Source organism: Vitis vinifera, chromosome 15 (assembly GCF_030704535.1).
Source record: "Vitis vinifera cultivar Pinot Noir 40024 chromosome 15, ASM3070453v1".
Classification (NCBI taxonomy): Eukaryota; Viridiplantae; Streptophyta; class Magnoliopsida; order Vitales; family Vitaceae; genus Vitis; species Vitis vinifera.
The window spans coordinates 7,532,342-7,550,576 of NC_081819.1; positions in this window are offsets into that span (position 1 = coordinate 7,532,342).

An 18,235-nucleotide genomic window follows, 5' to 3' on the forward strand; every position below is an offset into this window, starting at 1 on the left:
AAAGGTGGAATCCGTGCGAGTACCGAAAAACTGTCCGGACCAGTTCGGAAAGATGGTAGAATGAGTGTGAGTGCCGGAAAATTGTTGAATCCGGGCCAGTATAGGCAAAAGGTGGAATCCGTGCGAGTACCGAAAAAATGTCCGGACCAGTTCGAAAAAATGGTAGAATCAGTGTGAGTGCTGGAAAATTGTTGAATCCGGGCCAGTATAGGCAAAAGGTGCAATCCGTGCGAGTACCGAAAAACTGTCCGGACCAGTTCGGAAAAATGGTAGAATGAGTGTGATAGCCGGAAAATTGTTGAATCCGGGCCAGTATCGGCAAAAGGTCGAATCCGTGCGAGTTCCGAAAAACTGTCCGGACCAGTACGAAAAAATGGTAGAATCATTGTGAGTGCCGGAAAATTGTTGAATCCTGGCCAGTATCGGCAAAAGGTGGAATCCGTGCGAGTACCAAAAAACTGTTCGGACCAGTTCGAAAAAATGGTAGAATCAGTGGGAGTGCCGGAAAATTGTTGAATCCGGGCCAGTATCGGCAAAAGGTGGAATCCGTGCGAGTACCGAAAAACTGTCCGGACCAGTTCGGAAAAATGGTAGAATGAGTGTGAGTGCCGGAAAATTGTTGAATCCGGGCCGGTATCGGCCAAAGGTGGAATCCGTGCGAGTACCGAAAAACTGTCCGGACCAGTACGGAAAAATGGTAGAATCAATGGGAGTGCCGAAAAATTGTTGTATCTGTGCCAGTATCAGCAAAAGGTGGAATCCGTGCGAGTACCGAAAAACTGTCAGGACCAGTTCGGAAAAATGGTAGAATCAGTGTGAGTGCCGGAAAATTGTTGAATCCGGGCCAGTATAGGCAAAAGGTGGAATCCGTGCGCGTACCGAAAAACTGTCCTGAGCAGTACGGAAAAATGGTAGAAACAGTGCGAGTACCGAAAAATTGTTGAATCCGGTCAAGTACCGGGAAAAGGTGGAATTCCTTCGAGTACCGAAAACTGTTCGGACCAGTACGGAAAATGGTAGAATGAGTGTGAGTACCGAAAAATTGTTGCATCCGGGCCAGTATCGGCAAAAGGTGGAATCCGTGCGAGTACCGAAAAACTGTCCGGACCAGTTCGAAAAAATGGTAGAATCAGTGTGAGTGCCGAAAAATTGTTGAATCCGGGCCAGTATAGGCAAAAGGTGCAATCCATGCGAGTACCGAAAAACTGTCCGGACCAGTTCGAAAAAATAGTAGAATGAGTGTGATAGCCGGAAAATTGTTGAATCCGAGCCAGTATCGGCAAAAGGTGGAATCAGTGCGAGTTCCGAAAAACTGTCCGGACCAGTACGGAAAAATGGTAGAATCAGCGGGAGTGCCGGAAAATTGTTGAATCCGTGCCAGTATCAGCAAAAGGTGGAATCCGTGCGAGTACCGAAAAACTGTCAGGACCAGTTCGGAAAAATGGTAGAATCAGTGTGAGTGCCGGAAAATTGTTGAATCCGGGCCAGTATCGGCAAAAGGTGGAATCCGTGCGAGTACCGAAAAATTGTCTGGACCAGTTCGGAAAGATGGTAGAATGAGTGTGATAGCCGGAAAATTGTTGAATCCGGGCCAGTATCGGCAAAAGGTCGAATCCGTGCGAGTTCCGAAAAACTGTCCGGACCAGTACGGAAAAATGGTAGAATCATTGTGAGTGCCGGAAAATTGTTGAATCCTGGCCAGTATCGGCAAAAGGTGGAATCCGTGCGAGTACCGAAAAACTGTCCGGACCTGTACGGAAAAATGGTAGAATCAGTGGGAGTGCCGGAATATTGTTGAATCCGGGCCAGTATCGGCAAAAGGTGGAATCCGCGCGAGTACCAAAAAACTGTCCGGACCAGTTCGAAAAAATGGTAGAATCAGTGGGAGTGCCGGAAAATTGTTGAATCCGGGCCAATATCGGCAAAAGGTAGAATCCGTGCGAGTACCGAAAAACTGTCCGGACCAGTACGGAAAAATGGTAGAATCAATGGGAGTGCCGAAAAATTGTTGAATCCGTGCCAGTATCAGCAAAAGGTGGAATTCGTGCGAGTACCGAAAAACTGTCAGGACCAGTTCGGAAAAATGGTAGAATCAGTGTGAGTGCCGGAAAATTGTTGAATCCGGGCCAGTATAGGCAAAAGGTGGAATCCGTGCGCGTACCGAAAAACTGTCCTGAGCAGTACGGCAAAATGGTAGAAACAGTGCGAGTACCGAAAAATTGTTGAATCCGGTCGAGTACCGGGAAAAGGTGGAATTCCTTCGAGTACCGAAAACTGTTCGGACCAGTACGGAAAATGGTAGAATGAGTGTGAGTACCGAAAAATTGTTGCATCCGGGCCAGTATCGACAAAAGGTGGAATCCGTGCGAGTACCGAAAAACTGTCCGGACCAGTTCGAAAAAATGGTAGAATCAGTGTGAGTGCCGGAAAATTGTTGAATCCGGGCCAGTATAGGCAAAAGGTGCAATCCGTGCGCGTACCGAAAAACTGTCCTGAGCAGTACGGAAAAATGGTAGAAACAGTGCGAGTACCGAAAAATTGTTGAATCCGGTCGAGTACCGGGAAAAGGTGGAATTCCTTCGAGTACCGAAAACTGTTCGGACCAGTACGGAAAATGGTAGAATGAGTGTGAGTACCGAAAACTATCCGGACCAGTTCGAAAAAATGGTAGAATGAGTGTGATAGCCGGAAAATTGTTGAATCCGAGCCAGTATCGGCAAAAGGTGGAATCCGTGCGAGTTCCGAAAAACTGTCCGGACCAGTACGGAAAAATGGTAGAATCAGTGGGAGTGCCGGAAAATTGTTGAATCCGTGCCAGTATCAGCAAAAGGTGGAATCCGTGCGAGTACCGAAAAACTGTCAGGACCAGTTCGGAAAAATGGTTGAATCAGTGTGAGTGCCGGAAAATTGTTGAATCCGGGCCAGTATCGGCAAAAGGTGGAATCCGTGCGAGTACCGAAAAACTGTCTGGACCAGTTCGGAAAGATGGTAGAATGAGTGTGAGTGCCGGAAAATTGTTGAATCCGGGCCAGTATAGGCAAAAGGTGCAATCCGTGCGAGTACCGAAAAACTGTCCGGACCAGTTCGGAAAAATGGTAGAATGAGTGTGACAGCCGGAAAATTGTTGAATCCGGGCCAGTATCGGCAAAAGGTCGAATCCGTGCGAGTTCCGAAAAACTGTCCGGACCAGTACGGAAAAATGGTAGAATCATTGTGAGTGCCGGAAAATTGTTGAATCCTGGCCAGTATCGGCAAAAGGTGGAATCCGTGCGAGTACCGAAAAACTGTCCGGACCTGTACGGAAAAATGGTAGAATCAGTGGGAGTGCCGGAATATTGTTGAATCCGGGCCAGTATCGGCAAAAGGTGGAATCCGCGCGAGTACCAAAAAACTGTCCGGACCAGTTCGAAAAAATGGTAGAATCAGTGGGAGTGCCGGAAAATTGTTGAATCCGGGCCAGTATCGGCAAAAGGTGGAATCCGTGCGAGTACCGAAAAACTGTCCGGACCAGTACGGAAAAATGGTAGAATCAATGGGAGTGCCGAAAAATTGTTGAATCCGTGCCAGTATCAGCAAAAGGTGGAATCCGTGCGAGTACCGAAAAACTGTCAGGACCAGTTCGGAAAAATGGTAGAATCAGTGTGAGTGCCGGAAAATTGTTGAATCCGAGCCAGTATCAGCAAAAGGTGGAATCCGTGCGAGTACCGAAAAACTGTCCGGACCAGTTCGGAAAAATGGTAGAATCAGTGTGAGTGCCGGAAAATTGTTGAATCCGGGCCAGTATCGGCAAAAGGTGGAATCCGTGCGAGTACCGAAAAACTGTCCGGACCTGTACGGAAAAATGGTAGAATCAGTGGGAGTGCCGGAATATTGTTGAATCCGGGCCAGTATCGGCAAAAGGTGGAATCCGCGCGAGTACCAAAAAACTGTCCGGACCAGTTCGAAAAAATGGTAGAATCAGTGGGAGTGCCGGAAAATTGTTGAATCCGGGCCAGTATCGGCAAAAGGTGGAATCCGTGCGAGTACCGAAAAACTGTCCGGACCAGTACGGAAAAATGGTAGAATCAATGGGAGTGCCGAAAAATTGTTGAATCCGTGCCAGTATCAGCAAAAGGTGGAATCCGTGCGAGTACCGAAAAACTGTCCGGACCAGTACGGAAAAATGGTAGAATGAGTGTGACAGCCGGAAAATTGTTGAATCCGGGCCAGTATCGGCAAAAGGTCGAATCCGTGCGAGTTCCGAAAAACTGTCCGGACCAGTACGGAAAAATGGTAGAATCATTGTGAGTGCCGGAAAATTGTTGAATCCTGGCCAGTATCGGCAAAAGGTGGAATCCGTGCGAGTACCGAAAAACTGTCCGGACCTGTACGGAAAAATGGTAGAATCAGTGGGAGTGCCGGAATATTGTTGAATCCGGGCCAGTATCGGCAAAAGGTGGAATCCGCGCGAGTACCAAAAAACTGTCCGGACCAGTTCGAAAAAATGGTAGAATCAGTGGGAGTGCCGGAAAATTGTTGAATCCGGGCCAGTATCGGCAAAAGGTGGAATCCGTGCGAGTACCGAAAAACTGTCCGGACCAGTACGGAAAAATGGTAGAATCAATGGGAGTGCCGAAAAATTGTTGAATCCGTGCCAGTATCAGCAAAAGGTGGAATCCGTGCGAGTACCGAAAAACTGTCAGGACCAGTTCGGAAAAATGGTAGAATCAGTGTGAGTGCCGGAAAATTGTTGAATCCGAGCCAGTATCAGCAAAAGGTGGAATCCGTGCGAGTACCGAAAAACTGTCCGGACCAGTTCGGAAAAATGGTAGAATCAGTGTGAGTGCCGGAAAATTGTTGAATCCGGGCCAGTATCGGCAAAAGGTGGAATCCGTGCGAGTACCGAAAAACTGTCCGGACCTGTACGGAAAAATGGTAGAATCAGTGGGAGTGCCGGAATATTGTTGAATCCGGGCCAGTATCGGCAAAAGGTGGAATCCGCGCGAGTACCAAAAAACTGTCCGGACCAGTTCGAAAAAATGGTAGAATCAGTGGGAGTGCCGGAAAATTGTTGAATCCGGGCCAGTATCGGCAAAAGGTGGAATCCGTGCGAGTACCGAAAAACTGTCCGGACCAGTACGGAAAAATGGTAGAATCAATGGGAGTGCCGAAAAATTGTTGAATCCGTGCCAGTATCAGCAAAAGGTGGAATCCGTGCGAGTACCGAAAAACTGTCAGGACCAGTTCGGAAAAATGGTAGAATCAGTGTGAGTGCCGGAAAATTGTTGAATCCGAGCCAGTATCAGCAAAAGGTGGAATCCGTGCGAGTACCGAAAAACTGTCCGGACCAGTTCGGAAAAATGGTAGAATCAGTGTGAGTGCCGGAAAATTGTTGAATCCGGGCCAGTATCGGCAAAAGGTGGAATCCGTGCGAGTACCGAAAAACTGTCCGGACCAGTTCGGAAAAATGGTAGAATCAGTGGGAGTGCCGGAAAATTGTTGAATCCGGGTCAGTATTGGCAAAAGGTGGAATCCGTGCGAGTACCGAAAAACTGTCCGGACCAGTTCGGAAAGATGGTAGAATGAGTGTGAGTGCCGGAAAATTGTTGAATCCGGGCCAGTATAGGCAAAAGGTGGAATCCGTGTGAGTACCGAAAAAATGTCCGGCCCAGTTCGAAAAAATGGTAGAATCAGTGTGAGTGCTGGAAAATTGTTGAATCCGGGCCAGTATAGGCAAAAGGTGCAATCCGTGCGAGTACCGAAAAACTGTCCCGACCAGTTCGGATAAATGGTAGAATGAGTGTGATAGCCGGAAAATTGTTGAATCCGGGCCAGTATCGGCAAAAGGTGGAATCCGTGCGAGTTCCGAAAAACTGTCCGGACCAGTACGGAAAAATGGTAGAATCATTGTGAGTGCCGGAAAATTGTTGAATCCTGGCCAGTATCGGCAAAAGGTGGAATCCGTGCGAGTACCGAAAAACTGTCCGGACCTATACGGAAAAATGGTAGAATCAGTGGGAGTGCCGGAATATTGTTGAATCCGGACCAGTATCGGCAAAATGTGGAATCCGCGCGAGTACCAAAAAACTGTCCGAACCAGTTCGAAAAAATGGTAGAATCAATGGGAGTGCCGGAAAATTGTTGAATCCGGGCCAGTATCGGCAAAAGGTGGAATCCGTGCGAGTACCGAAAAACTGTCCGGACCAGTACGGAAAAATGGTAGAATCAATGGGAGTGCCGAAAAATTGTTGAATCCGTGCCAGTATCAGCAAAAGGTGGAATCCGTGCGAGTACCGAAAAACTGTCAGGACCAGTTCGGAAAAATGGTAGAATCAGTGTGAGTGCCGGAAAATTGTTGAATCCGGGCCAGTATAGGCAAAAGGTGGAATCCGTGCGCGTACCGAAAAACTGTCCTGAGCAGTACGGAAAAATGGTAGAAACAGTGCGAGTACCGAAAAATTGTTGAATCCGGTCGAGTACCGGGAAAAGGTGGAATTCCTTCGAGTACCGAAAACTGTTCGGACCAGTACGGAAAATGGTAGAATGAGTGTGAGTACCGGAAAATTGTTGCATCCGGGCCAGTATCGGCAAAGGTGGAATCCGTGCGAGTACCGAAAAACTGTCCGGACCAGTTCGAAAAAATGGTAGAATCAGTGTGAGTGCCGGAAAATTGTTGAATCCGGGCCAGTATAGGCAAAAGGTGCAATCCGTGCGAGTACCGAAAAACTGTCCGGACCAGTTCGGAAAAATGGTAGAATCAGTGGGAGTGCCGGAAAATTGTTGAATCCGGGCCAGTATCGGCAAAAGGTGGAATCCGTGCGAGTACCGAAAAACTGTCCGGACCAGTACGAAAAAATGGTAGAATCAGTGGGAGTGCCGAAAAATTGTTGAATCCGTGCCAGTATCGGCAAAAGGTGGAATCCGTGCGAGTACCGAAAAACTGTCCGGACCAGTTCGGAAAAATGGTGGAATCAGTGTGAGTGCCGGAAAATTGTTGAATCCGGGCCAGTATCGGCAAAAGGTGGAATCCGTGCGAGTACCGAAAAACTGTCCGGACCAGTTCGAAAAAATGGTAGAATGAGTGTGAGTGCCGGAAAATTGTTGAATCCGGGCCAGTATAGGCAAAAGGTGCAATCCGTGCGAGTACCGAAAAACTGTCCGGACCAAATCGGAAAAATGGTAGAATGAGTGTGATAGCCGGAAAATTGTTCAATCCGGGCCAGTATCGGCAAAAGGTGGAATCCGTGCGAGTTCCGAAAAACTGTCCGGACCAGTACGGAAAAATGGTAGAATCAGTGTGAGTGCCGGAAAATTGTTGAATCCTGGCCAGTATCGGGAAAAGGTGGAATCCGTGCGAGTACCGAAAAACTGTCCGGACTTGTACTGAAAAATGGTAGAATCAATGGGAGTGCCGAAAAATTGTTGAATCCGGGCCAGTATCGGCAAAAGGTGGAATCCGTGCGAGTACCGAAAAACTGTCAGGACCAGTTCGGAAAGATGGTAGAATGAGTGTGAGTGCCGGAAAATTGTTGAATCCGGGCCAGTATAGGCAAAAGGTGGAATCCGTGCGAGTACCGAAAAACTGTCTGGACTAGTTCGAAAAAATGGTAGAATCAGTGTGAGTGCCGGAAAATTGTTGAATCCGGGCCAGTATAGGCAAAAGGTGCAATCCGTGCGAGTACCGAAAAACTGTCCGGACCAGTTCGGAAAAATGGTAGAATGAGTGTGATAGCCGGAAAATTGTTCAATCCGGGCCAGTATCGGCAAAAGGTGGAATCCGTGCGAGTTCCGAAAAACTGTCCGGACCAGTACGGAAAAATGGTAGAATCAGTGTGAGTGCCGGAAAATTGTTGAATCCTGGCCAGTATCGGCAAAAGGTGGAATCCGTGCGAGTACCGAAAAACTGTCCGGAACAGTTCGGAAAAATGGTGGAATCAGTGTGAGTGCCGGAAAATTGTTGAATCCGGGCCAGTATCGGCAAAAGGTGGAATCCGTGCGAGTACCGAAAAACTGTCCGGACCAGTTCGAAAAAATGGTAGAATGAGTGTGAGTGCCGAAAAATTGTTGAATCCGGGCCAGTATAGGCAAAAGGTGGAATCCGTGCTAGTACCGAAAAACTGTCCGGACCAGTTCGAAAAAATGGTAGAATCAGTGTGAGTGCCGGAATAATGTTGAATCCGGGCCAGTATAGGCAAAAGGTGGAATCCGTGCGCGTACCGAAAACTGTCCGAACCAGTACGGAAAAATGGTAGAAACAGTGCGAGTACCGAAAAATTGTTGAATCCGGTCGAGTACCGGTAAAAGGTGGAATTCCTTCGAGTACCGAAAACTCTCCGGACAAGTACGGAAAATGGTAGAGTGAGTGTGAGTACCGAAAAATTGTTGCATCCGGGCCAGTATCGGCAAAAGGTGGAATCCGTGCGAGTACCGAAAAACTATTCGGACCAGTACGGAAAAATGGTAGAATCAATGGGAGTGCCGAAAAATTGTTGAATCCGTGCCAGTATCGGCGAAAGGTGGAATCCGTGCGAGTACCGAAAAACTGTCGGGACCAGTTCGGAAAAATGGTAGAATGAGTGTGAGTACCGGAAAATTGTTGCATCCGGGCCAGTATCGGCAAAAGGTGGAATCCGTGCGAGTACCGAAAAACTGTCCGCACCAGTACGGAAAAATGGTAGAATCAATGGGAGTGCCGAAAAATTGTTGAATTCGGGCCAGTATAGGCAAAAGGTGCAATCCGTGCGAGTACCGAAAAACTGTCCGGACCAGATCGAAAAAATGGTAGAATGAGTGTGATAGCCGGAAAATTGTTGAATCCGAGCCAGTATCGGCAAAAGGTGGAATCCGTGCGAGTTCCGAAAAACTGTCTGGACCAGTTCGGAAAGATGGTAGAATGAGTGTGAGTGCCGGAAAATTGTTGAATCCGGGCCAGTATAGGCAAAAGGTGGAATCCGTGCGAGTACCGAAAAACTGTCCGGACCAGTTCGAAAAAATGGTAGAATCAGTGTGAGTGCCGGAATATTGTTGAATCCGGGCCAGTATCGGCAAAAGTTGGAATCCGTGCGAGTACCGAAAAACTGTCCGGACCAGTTCGGAAAAATGGTAGAATCAGTGGGAGTGCCGGAAAATTGTTGAATCCGGGCCAGTATCGGCAACAGGTGGAATCCGTGCGAGTACCGAAAAACTGTCCGGACCAGTACGAAAAAATGGTAGAATCAGTGGGAGTGCCGAAAAATTGTTGAATCCGTGCCAGTATCGGCAAAAGGTGGAATCCGTGCGAGTACCGAAAAACTGTCCGGACCAGTTCGGAAAAATGGTGGAATCAGTGTGAGTGCCGGAAAATTGTTGAATCCGGGCCAGTATCGGCAAAAGGTGGAATCCGTGCGAGTACCGAAAAACTGTCCGGACCAGTACGGAAAAATGGTAGAATCAGTGTGAGTGCCGGAAAATAGTTGAATCCTGGCCAGTATCGGGAAAAGGTGGAATCCGTGCGAGTACCGAAAAACTGTCCGCACTTGTACTGAAAAATGGTAGAATCAGTGGGAGTGCCGGAATATTGTTGAATCCGGGCCAGTATCGGCAAAAGGTGGAATCCGTGCGAGTACCGAAAAACTGTCCGGACCAGTTCGGAAAAATGGTAAAATCAGTGGGAGTGCCGGAAAATTGTTGAATCCGGGCCAGTATCGGCAAAAGGTGGAATCCGTGCGACTACCGAAAAACTGTCCGGACTAGTACGAAAAAATGGTAGAATCAGTGGGAGTGCCGAAAAATTGTTGAATCGGTGCCAGTATCGGCAAAAGGTGGAATCCGTGCGAGTACCGAAAAACTGTCCGGACCAGTTCGGAAAAATGGTGGAATCAGTGTGAGTGCCGGAAAATTGTTGAATCCGGGCCAGTATCGGCAAAAGGTGGAATCCGTGCGAGTACCGAAAAACTGTCCGGACCAGTTCGGAAAAATGGTAGAATGAGTGTGATAGCCAAAAAAATTGTTGAATCCGGGCCAGTATCGGTAAAAGGTGCAATCCGTGCGAGTACCGAAAAACTGTCCGGACCAGTTCGAAAAAATGGTAGAATGAGTGTGATAGCCGGAAAATTGTTGAATCCGAGCCAGTATCGGCAAAAGGTGGAATCCGTGCAAGTTCCGAAAAACTGTCTGGACCAGTTCGGAAAGATGGTAGAATGAGTGTGAGTGCCCGAAAATTGTTGAATCCGGGCCAGTATAGGCAAAAGGTGGAATCCGTACGAGTACCGAAAAACTGTCCGGACCAGTTCGAAAAAATGGTAGAATGAGTGTGAGTGCCGGAAAATTGTTGAATCCGGGCCAGTATAGCATAAGGTGGAATCCGTGCGCGTACCGAAAAACTGTCCGGACCAGTACGGAAAAATGGTAGAAACTGTGCGAGTACCGAAAAATTGTTGAATCCGGTCGAGTACCGGGAAAAGGTGGAATTCCTTCGAGTACCGAAAACTGTCCGGACAAGTACGGAAAATGGTAGAATGAGTGTGAGTACCGAAAAATTGTTGCATCCGGGCCAGTATCGGCAAAAGGTGGAATCCGTGCGAGTACCGAAAAACTGTCTGGACCAGTACGGAAAAATGGTAGAATCAATGGGAGTGCCGAAAAATTGTTGAATCCGTGCCAGTATCGGCGAAAGGTGGAATCCGTGCGAGTACCGAAAAACTGTCGGGACCAGTTCGGAAAAATGGTAGAATGAGTGTGAGTACCGGAAAATTGTTGCATCCGGGCCAGTATCGGCAAAAGGTGGAATCCGTGCGAGTACCGAAAAACTGTCCGGACCAGTACGGAAAAATGGTAGAATCAGTGGGAGTGCCGGAAAATTGTTGAATCCGGGCCAGTATCGGCAAAAGGTGGAATCCGTGCGAGTACCGAAAAACTGTCCGGACCAGTACGAAAAAATGGTAGAATCAGTGGGAGTGCCGAAAAATTGTTGAATCCGTGCCAGTATCGGCAAAAGGTGGAATCCGTGCGAGTACCGAAAAACTGTCCGGACCAGTTCGGAAAAATGGTGGAATCAGTGTGAGTGCCGGAAAATTGTTGAATCCGGGCCAGTATCGGCAAAAGGTGGAATCCGTGCGAGTACCGAAAAACTGTCCGGACCAGTTCGAAAAAATGGTAGAATCAGTGTGAGTGCCGAAAAATTGTTGAATCCGGGCCAGTATCGGCAAAAGGTGCAATCCGTGCGAGTACCGAAAAACTGTCCGGACCAGTTCGAAAAAATGGTAGAATGAGTGTGATAGCCGGAAAATTGTTGAATCCGAGCCAGTATCGGCAAAAGGTGGAATCCGTGCAAGTTCCGAAAAACTGTCTGGACCAGTTCGGAAAGATGGTAGAATGAGTGTGAGTGCCCGAAAATTGTTGAATCCGGGCCAGTATAGGCAAAAGGTGGAATCCGTGCGAGTACCGAAAAACTGTCCGGACCAGTTCGAAAAAATGGTAGAATCAGTGTGAGTGCCGGAAAATTGTTGAATCCGGTCCAGTATCGGCAAAAGGTGGAATCCATACGAGTACCGAAAAACTGTCCGGACCAGTTCGGAAAAATGGTGGAATCAGTGTGAGTGCCGGAAAATTGTTGAATCCGGGCCAGTATCGGCAAAAGGTGGAATCCGTGCGAGTACCGAAAAACTGTCCGGACCAGTTCGAAAAAATGGTAGAATCAGTGTGAGTACCGGAAAATTGTTGAGTACGGGCCAGTATAGGCAAAAGGTGCAATCCGTGCGAGTACCGATAAACTGTCCGGACCAGTTCGAAAAAATGGTAGAATGAGTGTGATAGCCGGAAAATTGTTGAATCCAAGCCAGTATCGGCAAAAGGTGGAATCCGTGCGAGTTCCGAAAAACTGTCCAGACCAGTACGGAAAAATGGTAGAATCAGTGTGAGTGCCGGAAAATTGTTGAATCCTGGCCAGTATCAGCAAAATGTGGAATCCGTGCGAGTACCGAAAAACTGTCCAGACCTGTACGGAAAAATGGTAGAATCAGTGGGAGTGCCGGAAAATTCTTGAATCCGGGCCAGTATCGGCAAAAGGTGGAATCCGTGCGAGTACCGAAAAACTGTCAGGACCAGTTCGGAAAAATGGTAGAATAAGTGTGAGTGCCGGAAAATTGTTGAATCCGGGCCAGTATAGGCAAAAGGTGCAATCCGTGCGTGTACCGAAAAACTGTCCGGACCAGTTCGGAAAAATGGTAGAATGAGTGTGATAGCCGGAAAATTGTTGAATCCGGGCCAGTATCGGCAAAAGGTGGAATCCGTGCGAGTTCCGAAAAACTGTCAGGACCAGTACGGAAAAATGGTAGAATCAATGGGAGTGCCGAAAAATTGTTGAATCCGTGCCAGTATCGGCGAAAAGTGGAATCCGTGCGAGTACCGAAAAACTGTCGGGACCAGTTCGGAAAAATGGTAGAATGAGTGTGAGTACCGGAAAATTGTTGCATCCGGGCCAGTATCGGTAAAAGGTGGAATCCGTGCGAGTACCGAAAAACTGTCCGGACCAGTACGGAAAAATGGTAGAATCAATGGGAGTGCCGAAAAATTGTTGAATCCGTGCCAGTATCTGCGAAAGGTGGAATCCGTGCGAGTACCGAAAAACTGTCGGGACCAGTTCGGAAAAATGGTAGAATGAGTGTGAGTACCGGAAAATTGTTGCATCCGGGCCAGTATCGGCAAAAGGTGCAATCCGTGCGAGTACCGAAAAACTGTCCGGACCAGTTCGAAAAAATGGTAGAATGAGTGTGATAGCCGGAAAATTGTTGAATCCGATCCAGTATCGGCAAAAGGTGGAATCCGTGCGAGTTCCGAAAAACTGTCTGGACCAGTTCGGAAAGATGGTAGAATGAGTGTGAGTGCCGGAAAATTGTTGAATCCGGGCCAGTATAGGCAAAAGGTGGAATCCGTGCGAGTACCGAAAAACTGTCCGGACCAGTTCGGAAAAATGGTAGAATCAGTGGGAGTGCCGAAAAATTGTTGAATCCGGGCCAGTATCGGCAAAAGGTGGAATCCGTGCGAGTACCGAAAAACTGTCCGGACCAGTACGGAAAAATGGTGGAATCAGTGTGAGTACCGGAAAATTGTTGAGTACGGGCCAGTATAGGCAAAAGGTGCAATCCGTGCGAGTACCGATAAACTGTCCGGACCAGTTCGAAAAAATGGTAGAATGAGTGTGATAGCCGGAAAATTGTTGAATCCAAGCCAGTATCGGCAAAAGGTGGAATCCGTGCGAGTTCCGAAAAACTGTCCGGACCAGTACGGAAAAATGGTAGAATCAGTGTGAGTGCCGGAAAATTGTTGAATCCTGGCCAGTATCAGCAAAATGTGGAATCCGTGCGAGTACCGAAAAACTGTCCAGACCTGTACGGAAAAATGGTAGAATCAGTGGGAGTGCCGGAAAATTCTTGAATCCGGGCCAGTATCGGCAAAAGGTGGAATCCGTGCGAGTACCGAAAAACTGTCAGGACCAGTTCGGAAAAATGGTAGAATAAGTGTGAGTGCCGGAAAATTGTTGAATCCGGGCCAGTATAGGCAAAAGGTGGAATCCGTGCGAGTACCGAAAAACTGTCCGGACCAGTTCGAAAAAATGGTAGAATCAGTGTGAGTGCCGGAATATTGTTGAATCCGGGCCAGTATCGGTAAAAGGTGGAATCCGTGCGAGTACCGAAAAACTGTCCGGACCAGTACGAAAAAATGGTTGAATCAGTGGGAGTACCGAAAAATTGTTGAATCCGTGCCAGTATCGGCAAAAGGTGGAATCCGTGCGAGTACCGAAAAACTGTCCGGACCAGTTCGGAAAAATGGTGGAATCAGTGTGAGTGCCGGAAAATTGTTGAATCCGGGCCAGTATCGGCAAAAGGTGGAATCCGTGCGAGTACCGAAAAACTGTCCGGACCAGTTCGAAAAAATGGTAGAATCAGTGTGAGTGCCGGAAAATTGTTGAATCCGGGCCAGTATAGGCAAAAGGTGCAATCCGTGCGAGTACCGAAAAACTGTCCGGACCAAATCGGAAAAATGGTAGAATGAGTGTGATAGCCGGAAAATTGTTCAATCCGGGCCAATATCGGCAAAAGGTGGAATCCGTGCGAGTTCCGAGAAACTGTCCGGACCAGTACGGAAAAATGGTAGAATCAGTGTGAGTGCCGGAAAATTGTTGAATCCTGGCCAGTATCGGGAAAAGGTGGAATCCGTGCGAGTACCGAAAAACTGTCCGGACTTGTACTGAAAAATGGTAGAATCAGTGGGAGTGCCAGAATATTGTTGAATCCGGGCCAGTATCGGCAAAAGGTGGAATCCGTGCGAGTACCGAAAAACTGTCCGGACCAGTTCTGAAAAATGGTAAAATCAGTGGGAGTGCCGGAAAATTGTTGAATCCGGGCCAGTATCGGCAAAAGGTGGAATCCGTGCGAGTACCGAAAAACTGTCCGGACCAGTTCGAAAAAATGGTAGAATGAGTGTGAGTGCCGGAAAATTGTTGAATCCGGGCCAGTATAGGCAAAAGGTGGAATCCGTGCGCGTACCGAAAACTGTCCGGACCAGTACGGAAAAATGGTAGAAACAGTGCGAGTACCGAAAAATTGTTGAATCCGGTCGAGTACCGGGAAAAGGTGGAATTCCTTCGAGTACCGAAAACTGTCCGGACAAGTACGGAAAATGGTAGAATGAGTGTGAGTACCGAAAAATTGTTGCATCCGGGCCAGTATCGGCAAAAGGTGGAATCCGTGCGAGTACCGAAAAACTGTCCGGACCAGTACGGAAAAATGGTAGAATCAATGGGAGTGCCGAAAAATTGTTGAATCCGTGCCAGTATCGGCGAAAGGTGGAATCCGTGCGAGTACCGAAAAACTGTCGGGACCAGTTCGGAAAAATGGTAGAATGAGTGTGAGTACCGGAAAATTGTTGCATCCGGGCCAGTATCGGCAAAAGGTGGAATCCGTGCGAGTACCGAAAAACTGTCCGGACCAGTACGGAAAAATGGTAGAATCAGTGGGAGTGCCGGAAAATTGTTGAATCCGGGCCAGTATCGGCAAAAGGTGGAATCCGTGCGAGTACCGAAAAACTGTCCGGACCAGTACGAAAAAATGGTAGAATCAGTGGGAGTGCCGAAAAATTGTTGAATCCGTGCCAGTATCGGCAAAAGGTGGAATCCGTGCGAGTACCGAAAAACTGTCCGGACCAGTTCAAAAAAATGGTGGAATCAGTGTGAGTGCCGGAAAATTGTTGAATCCGGGCCAGTATCGGCAAAAGGTGGAATCCGTGCGAGTACCGAAAAACTGTCCGGACCAGTACGGAAAAATGGTAGAATCAATGGGAGTGCCGAAAAATTGTTGAATCCGGGCCAGTATCGGCAAAAGGTGCAATCCGTGCGAGTACCGAAAAACTGTCCGGACCAGTTCGAAAAAATTGTAGAATGAGTGTGATAGCCGAAAAATTGTTGAATCCGAGCCAGTATCGGCAAAAGGTGGAATCCGTGCGAGTTCCGAAAAACTGTCTGGACCAGTTCGGAAAGATGGTAGAATGAGTGTGAGTGCCGGAAAATTGTTGAATCCGGGCCAGTATAGGCAAAAGGTGGAATCCGTGCGAGTACCGAAAAACTGTCCGGACCAGTTCGAAAAAATGGTAGAATGAGTGTGAGTGCCGGAAAATTGTTGAATCCGGGCCAGTATAGGTAAAAGGTGGAATCCGTGCGAGTACCGAAAAACTGTCCGGACCAAATCGGAAAAATGGTAGAATGAGTGTGATAGCCGGAAAATTGTTCAATCCGGGCCAGTATCGGCAAAAGGTGGAATCCGTGCGAGTTCCGAAAAACTGTCCGGACTTGTACTGAAAAATGGTAGAATCAGTGGGAGTGCCGGAATATTGTTGAATCCGGGCCAGTATCGGCAAAAGGTGCAATCCGTGCGAGTACCGAAAAACTGTCCGGACCAGTTCGAAAAAATGGTAGAATGAGTGTGATAGCCGAAAAATTGTTGATTCCGAGCCAGTATCGGCAAAAGGTGGAATCCGTGCGAGTTCCGAAAAACTGTCTGGACCAGTTCGGAAAGATGGTAGAATGAGTGTGAGTACCGGAAAATTGTTGAATCCGGGCCAGTATAGGCAAAAGGTGGAATCCGTGCGAGTACCGAAAAACTGTCCGGACCAGTTCGAAAAAATGGTAGAATCAGTGTGAGTGCCGGAATATTGTTGAATCCGGGCCAGTATCGGCAAAAGTTGGAATCCGTGCGAGTACCGAAAAACTGTCCGGACCAGTTCGGAAAAATGGTAGAATCAGTGGGAGTGCCGGAAAATTGTTGAATCCGGGCCAGTATCGGCAAAAGGTGGAATCCGTGCGAGTACCGAAAAACTGTCCGGACCAGTACGAAAAAATGGTAGAATCAGTGGGAGTGCCGAAAAATTGTTGAATCCGTGCCAGTATCGGCAAAAGGTGGAATCCGTGCGAGTACCGAAAAACTGTCCGGACCAGTTCGGAAAAATGGTGGAATCAGTGTGAGTGCCGGAAAATTGTTGAATCCGGGCTAGTATCGGCAAAAGGTGGAATCCGTGCGAGTACCGAAAAACTGTCCGGACCAGTACGAAAAAATGGTAGAATCAGTGGGAGTGCCGAAAAATTTTTGAATCCGTGCCAGTATCGGCAAAAGGTGGAATCCGTGCGAGTACCGAAAAACTGTCCGGACCAGTTCGGAAAAATGGTGGAATCAGTGTGAGTGCCGGAAAATTGTTGAATCCGGGCCAGTATCGGCAAAAGGTGGAATCCGTGCGAGTACCGAAAAACTGTCCGGACCAGTACGAAAAAATGGTAGAATCAGTGGGAGTGCCGAAAAATTTTTGAATCCGTGCCAGTATCGGCAAAAGGTGGAATCCGTGCGAGTACCGAAAAACTGTCCGGACCAGTTCGGAAAAATGGTGGAATCAGTGTGAGTGCCGGAAAATTGTTGAATCCGGGCCAGTATCGGCAAAAGGTGGAATCCGTGCGAGTACCGAAAAACTGTCCGGACCAGTACGGAAAAATGGTAGAATCAGTGTGAGTGCCGGAAAATTGTTGAATCCTGGCCAGTATCGGGAAAAGGTGGAATCCGTGCGAGTACCGAAAAACTGTTCGGACTTGTACTGAAAAATGGTAGAATCAGTGGGAGTGCCGGAATATTGTTGAATCCGGGCCAGTATCGGCAAAAGGTGGAATCCGTGCGAGTACCGAAAAACTGTCCGGACCAGTTCGGAAAAAAGGTAAAATCAGTGGGAGTGCCGGAAAATTGTTGAATCCGGGCCAGTATCGGCAAAAGGTGGAATCCGTGCGAGTACCAAAAAACTGTCCGGACCAGTACGAAAAAATGGTAGAATCAGTGGGAGTGCCGGAAAATTGTTGAATCCGGGCCAGTATAGGCAAAAGGTGCAATCCGTGCGAGTACCGAAAAACTGTCCGGACCAGTACGAAAAAATGGTAGAATCAGTGGGAGTGCCGGAAAATTGTTGAATCCGGGCCAGTATAGGCAAAAGGTGCAATCCGTGCGAGTACCGAAAAACTGTCCGGACCAGTTCGGAAAAATGGTGGAATCAGTGTGAGTGCCGGAAAATTGTTGAATCCGGGCTAGTATCGGCAAAAGGTGGAATCCGTGCGAGTACCGAAAAACTGTCCGGACCAGTACGAAAAAATGGTAGAATCAGTGGGAGTGCCGAAAAATTGTTGAATCCGTGCCAGTATCGGCAAAAGGTGGAATCCGTGCGAGTACCGAAAAACTGTCCGGACCAGTTCGGAAAAATGGTGGAATCAGTGTGAGTGCCGGAAAATTGTTGAATCCGGGCTAGTATCGGCAAAAGGTGGAATCCGTGCGAGTACCGAAAAACTGTCCGGACCAGTACGAAAAAATGGTAGAATCAGTGGGAGTGCCGAAAAATTTTTGAATCCGTGCCAGTATCGGCAAAAGGTGGAATCCGTGCGAGTACCGAAAAACTGTCCGGACCAGTTCTGAAAAATGGTGGAATCAGTGTGAGTGCCGGAAAATTGTTGAATCCGGGCCAGTATCGGCAAAAGGTGGAATCCGTGCGAGTACCGAAAAACTGTCCGGACCAGTACGGAAAAATGGTAGAATCAGTGTGAGTGCCGGAAAATTGTTGAATCCTGGCCAGTATCGGGAAAAGGTGGAATCCGTGCGAGTACCGAAAAACTGTTCGGACTTGTACTGAAAAATGGTAGAATCAGTGGGAGTGCCGGAATATTGTTGAATCCGGGCCAGTATCGGCAAAAGGTGGAATC